Here is a 6,780-nt window from a genome sequence, read left to right on the forward strand (position 1 = left end):
AGGTGAGCGAGAGTGGCATCGGAGCATCCATGGCATCGACTGAGGAAGGCATAGCCGATGGCTACATCTGCGAGGGAGCAAATGGAGGAGGGCATGTCCAGGGCGCTCATGGAGGATGTGGTATGGCTAGGGTGTAGCTGTGATGTTACAGGCAGAAATGGCATAGCTAGAGCCATCATCCACATAGGTGGCCACGTCTGTGATGGTGCGGATGGAAGAGGGTGCACCTAAGGCATCCTTAGCAGATGTGGTGATGGGGTAGGCCTCTGTGTCCATGTCACCTACCCCCTCTACTACTGGAGGGGCCGCTTTGCTACCACAAGAGGGGATGGCAATGCTTAGGATCGGCATGGAGCCATCCTAGTCTCTAGTTCAGGTGGGTGGTGACCCACATGTGTGGGAGAATCCTAGACCCTAGTGGGTAGACCGGTAGGACCCGAGGGCCATGCTTTTTGCCCTTGGTGATGCCATAGAGGAGAGGGAATGGGGGAGCATCCACATGGAGGTTGGGACCTGCGGTTCACGCCCTGACCACCGCGCTGAGCTCGTTGTGCGATGTCATCACCTCGGCTGGCCAGGTATGATATGACTATGTTTCTGACTCTCATTTTCCATTTTTGTGCCTCTAAGTCTTGTCCTCTCCATAGTCCCTTATGATCCATAGTCAGGAGAAGTCCCATTCCTTCATCGCGAGAAGGGCATTTGGGACTGCCTCGCCAAAGAGACATGACAGAATGAGGAGCTGGCCGCATAGCTCACTGCCCCTCATTAGGAGGTGGCTGAGCTTGCCCCCATTGCCCAAGAGCTAGCCAACCTCCGAGTTAGGGAAAAGGATGCTTGCAATGACACCCACGAGGCCAGGGCGAAGCTTATGGCCCCAATCAAGAGGGAGTGCATGGACATTGCGGAGGCCGAGCGGCTACGGAAGGAGCGTGATGTTTTGCTCTAGGCCATAGAGGGGCTCCACACGGAGTGTGACTTGGCTTGCCAGGAGCATGCTGACTATAACACTATAGTGTTAAGGTTTGCATTTGGCACCTAAATTTCATGAGCATAAGCATCATCCAAGCATTCATGAGCATGAGCATATGAAAATTTCATTTCATTCTTATACCTTATCATATGAAATGTTGATTTTATCTATATGCTTATGCATGTAATCATATGTGACCAATGTATGAAATGGTTGTGAGGTCATGAAAACAACTTCGACACATCTAGAATGATAATTGGAACAATGTTTATATTCATGACATAGACCAAATTTGTATCTAAGTGTTGGGTTCATTTGAAATGCCATTTTCATGATACTAGTTTGACCAAAGTTGAATAGTAGCTTAGATTATTTGTATGGCTGTGTGACCTAAATAAAAGTTGTATTTCACATCAAGGGTAACAAACTTTATTTAAGGGTCATGAGCTAATTTAGTGTCTAACATGGTCAAATAGAGCTCACAAGTATCAACAAAATGCTGTTTTCAAAACTTGAAATTTCGCTAAGTCCTAAAGCTGTTTTCGGTTTCAATGTAGCCCACCTTAGAGCATTGTAACATGGAAACCAGCTCGAAATAGGCCAAAATCATTTAAGCAAAGTTGTAGATCTTTGATAGACCTACAATTTGTATTAGGGAAGTTTTCACTGAATCGAGCTCATTTGGGAGTTACATGTACACGAACTTGATCTGTTAGTCATCTGTTGTAGGCCTGAAACTGGCCGAGACAGCGCGGCATCATGGCCGACCAACCACAGGCCATGTCCGCCACATGGACGATGTACGCCGACATTGGGCCCATGCGTCAGGCTAGGGCGAACAGCAAAGGGAGCCGTGTCCCTGCTCGCTCTCCATGCGTGCTCACTCTCTCTGCCTCACCTTAACTCGCTCGCTCGCTCACTCACGCTCGCACGCCAACCACACCACACCACCAGTCCAATCCATCTCTCCCATAGCTCCGCTTTGACTTGCTTCACCTCACCGAGTCTCTAGCACCGCTATTCGAGAAAGGGTAAGGCCGCATTATGCGTTACCGTCGCCGCCATGGCCACAGAGCACCGCCGAGCTCTGAGCTCACCGTGACCAGCCCTATCGACCGCCCCTCCAATCTCTCTCTCTTGATTCATCTTCATCTTAGGTCCTAAAAGCTATAGCCATACTTCATTGAGCTGCTACCATGTCGCCGTTGCCGGAACGCGAGCCACACTGCCAGTGAGCCGAGAGCACCATCGCCATGAATGTCATCGTGGTCACACCTGTTCGGTCGTCGTTCTCCCTCGCATTTAGGCGTTAGGGTTTAGCCTTAGGATGGTGAAGCTCATGGGGAATACGGATGCACACTTGCGTTACCATTCCTACCAGAACATCACCATACTGCCACTATGCTCGTGCCGCCATGCCACCATGCACGTGGCCAAGCTTCACTGTCTTTCCACCATTGCCCTAACCTAACCCTAGAGCTCCGCTAGGACCTGCTGATGTTGTAGCCACGCTCACTTGGACATGCCATCACCGAAGACTGATGAGTCTGCTAGCACACGCTGCCGCTGAGCCACCATGTTTGCCGGTGAGCTAGATCTAGGTGATCCTCTGAGAAAACCAAGGGGTACTGTAACAACCCTAGAAATTTCCATAAAACAAGAAAAATAAAAAATCACAACTACAGTTTTTTTTTCTAAAAATAGCCAATGGTTGGTGAATGTCTTGTAGGAAAACTACCCTAGTTGCATAAGTAGTACCTATTGTAGATGTTTATATCCTTGTATTTAATTAAATTTGCATGAGTTGCTTCTTATGTTCTTTTGTATTGATTAATAAAAGCAATGACATTTATTTAAATATTTAAATAAATGTGTGGGTGTTGTTGCCAACCCTTGGTGCAACCCTAAATGACCTCTAGTGGACCCCACTAGGGCATACTTGTGTAGGCAACACATGTGTATGCATGTAGGAACTATGGAGTAGCTAGAAAAGTGAAGAGATAACTTAGAGGAGCTAATTCAATTAAGCTAGAATAGAGAAACCCTTTTGGCCTAGAGATCAAGCCAGCTTGGCTCCATAGCCCACAAATGGACTCCAGCCCAGCAGGTCGCACACCAGCACCCATAGGCCAACCCAATCCCCCCAAACTAGCCCAGCCTTCTAGCTGCCCCACTCCCACCGTGATGGGCCATAGAATCGGCACAGCCCAACTGTGCCGAGACGGCCCAGCTGGGAGCCACTCTTCCCCTTTCTCCCAGTCACCCGTCAGCTGGGACCCTGTTGTCATCATCATCCTCGTGCCTTTCCCCTTTTTGCTCACGAGTCAGGATAGAGGAGGGGGAATCTCCATCGCCAGCCATTCTCTTCATGTCGAGTGGCGGTGAACGCGTGGATGCGACACCAACTCACCCATCCGCACTACTACCGCCCCCAGCTAGAGCCATCCACGCCATGACGCCATTGCTGTGGCCCGCACTCTTGCAACCTCCTCTGGCACCTTCGTACGAAGCTTGAGCAGGTTGTTGCGCCAAAACAGAGGCACCAAGGCAACCCACAACCGCGCCATGACCGCAACCCTAGCCTAGGCACATCGATCACCTCCACATGGCCCTAGGCCCCCTTTCTGCCATTCACCTCGCCATGATCACCACCTCCCTATAAGAAGACACCACCGAGGTGCCCTAGCCGTTCCCCATCACCTCACCGCCACCCTAGTGGCCACCACTTTCTGTCGCGACCAAGAGAAGGAGGGGAAGGAGGGAGAAGGGGGGGTAGAGAAGAGAGGGCCGCCGAAGAGGAGTCACTGGAACGAAAGGTGATGACCCGATCGGCTACCGTGGAGTAGTTGCTCGGCATGGCACTGGCCTTGCCCCGACATGGCCTCGAACTCGCCCTGCATCGATATCCCTTCAACATCGCCACCTATGGTGAGCCCCAGCACCCTCCTAGCTCTCTACAGTAGTGCTCATGGGCATCACTTCACCATCTCTGTACTAGGGAATGAGCGAGAGGAGGCCCTGACCCCTATACCCTGCTTACACACACGCACACACACCTGACGCCCCAACCATGGACTGCACTATGCACCGAGGGCCTAGGAACGCTGGAGGGCAACGCACTATGGAGCATGCTCGCCATGGCTAGAGCTCACCATGGCTGAGGTTCCGTTCTTGCCGTGTTCAGGCTGATAGAAGCGAGGGAAGGAGGGTTACCTATTTCGCCTTGGCAAGCGACTGCGCCGCGTGCAGCAAGATGGAGGGAGAGAACCGCCGTGGACAGATAACAGCCGCTCACCACTGGCGGGCGCGCCACCGCACGGGGAAGCAAGGGGAAGGGCCTGGGACAGTAGTTTGGTGCACCATGTGCACCATGAACCAAGAGGAGGGAAGAGAAGGTGAACACAGGTCCACCATAGACCCCACGTACACCCGTGAACCACTGGTTCACGCTCATCCGTGAGCCACGCCTACAAGACTGGAGCCTCTTTTCGAATCCACAGCGCAACATGGCATCGTGAGGAGCTGCCATGTGTCTGGGCCAGCCTAGCCTAGACCGGCCCAACCTGGCCCGTATCCAGCCCTAGCCGGCCCACTAGAGACCAGTCTCAGCTCGGTCAAAGTTGACCGTTGGCCATTGACTAGTCAACAGACCCACCTGTCAGTGACTCACTCTGTCCCTAGCCAATCAGGTGCTTGCCACGTGTCACTGCCTGGAATTTCCAATTCTTTTTCTTTTTCAAAAATTCATTTAATCTTTGAAAATCCATAACTAATTCATTTTAGCTCAGAAAAATACCAAACCTAGTGTCCAAATCTTTCTAAAAATGAGCCCTATGTCATAAGCTTGTGTTTGAGTGCCTTTGGATCTTTTGAATTTCTGTTGCTCCTTTGTGCACCTTTATAGGAGTCGCTCATGTGACCATATGTTACGTTAATAGAGCCGGAGGACCTGCCAACGGAGGAGTATGACCCCGACTACAGCGAGGACTTGGGAGATGACCTTGCTAGGTGCCACGCCCCACCCAATCTCATAGATCCTATTATGCATGCTATAACTAGAATTGCTAGTGCTTTATCTTTTATGCAATAATATGATGTTAGGATTGCATGGTAGTTTTACTTGAGCCTTATACCTTGTTGCAACCTTACTCCTGCACACCTACTAATAGGCTAGTTGCTCGCTTGTTACATACTTACTGCTTTACTCTTAATCACATTATGTCTATGATGTGATGCTGGTGAGGGAGAGACGTATGTGTGTAGAGAACGAGGTGCCATAAAAATTGGTAAAACTGGATAATGAACATGGGGAGATCTTGGCGTGTGTTTTGGGTGTGTGGTGAGGGTTGAGTCATTCGGATAGGATCTTACGACGTGTCTTTAGGGGCAAGTCTTACCGAAGGGGTGTGACCTGGGCATCCCTTGCGAGAGTTACCTATGGCGGGTATATGTGAGAGGTGGACCGGGGTGTTGGTTATCCCTGGTGAGGTGCTGTCGCGGCACTGGGGAGTTGGTGATCTCCTTTTGAGAAGATATCCTATCCGGTCCCCCTAAGGATTGGTATGTCTTGAGAACCAGAATCATGGGACCTTCATGCACACCACTCGCTCCCGATGGGCTGGGGACGATTACCTGACTGACTAGGGTGGTACCACTACTACTAGGTTGGAAGGTGATAGTGTAGAGAGTATGGGCATGGGGACCCACACCCTCCTAAGACAACATAGTGACCTTGTGGGCCTAGTACTATGTTTCATAGTCTCAGCATTTCGGTGGACTTCGGGGTGGCCTAGGGCTGAGTGGTAGGGTGGTACTAGTACCGGTTGGGAGGAAGTCGAAATCAGCCTAGACGAGCCTAGATCGTTGAGGATGGCAATCTTGTGGATTACTAGGTGCACACGCTCTACAGAGTTGATCGATCTATACATATAGCTACGTCCGCGGATATGGACATTACCATGACCTACTGCTTCACTTGATTAGAGAGAGGAGTCCTTCTCTACCTTTCCCCTAGGTTACGTGTTGGATTCTGGCTTGGGCCGTTGAGGCGAGATCTGAGCGGGAGTCGATCTCGTCGCCTAGTGAGAGAGTGAGATGAAATGAGGCGTGTGTGATGGGTGGGGAGAACGTGTGAATAAGATGGGTTAAGAAGAGAAAACCTGATGAACATATTATTACAAAAACATTAACTACTTGCATAGGAAACCCACAGCCTAAATAGGTCTCTTTCTACTTTCCCCAATGCATTCCACTCTCCACAAAGCAATGCAAGCATAGGGTGGGCTGATGCGTGGCTAGTACCAAGTGTACTGATAGATTTTTGATAGGTTCCGAGCCCGAGTATAACTATGAGGACGATGACTGGGGGGACTAGAGGGTCTGTTCTGCGCTCGAGCTGGTTCTAGGAGATCGTTTTCCACTGCTATCCTCATCTGAGGCTGTTCATGATGCTATGTGTGAGTGCGTTCCGCCCTGCGTGGCGAAGAGAATAATTTATGTAAAACTCTATATTGTACTCTGATAATCGTGTGTGACTTGCTGTGTCACTGAGATTTGGGTAAGTTGACTGATCGTTTCAGTCATTTTACACTTCATTTCTGTGGATTTCCCTTCGTAGAAATCAAGGACATTTCAGGTACCTAGAGGTGCGGAATAGGATGGGGAGCATGTTGGTGCCGACCTTGTCACTTTCCTCTCCGTCGGCAAGCTTTTTGCCGGTCAAGCCAGGTGCTCTGCTCTGTCTCTCTGTCGCGTGCGGCTGAGTTGACTACGAGGCCTAGTCGTCAGTCACAGCGGGGTGCATACAC

The sequence above is a fragment of the Miscanthus floridulus genome, chromosome 4, assembly GCF_019320115.1.
Source record: "Miscanthus floridulus cultivar M001 chromosome 4, ASM1932011v1, whole genome shotgun sequence".
NCBI classification, from domain to species: Eukaryota; Viridiplantae; Streptophyta; class Magnoliopsida; order Poales; family Poaceae; genus Miscanthus; species Miscanthus floridulus.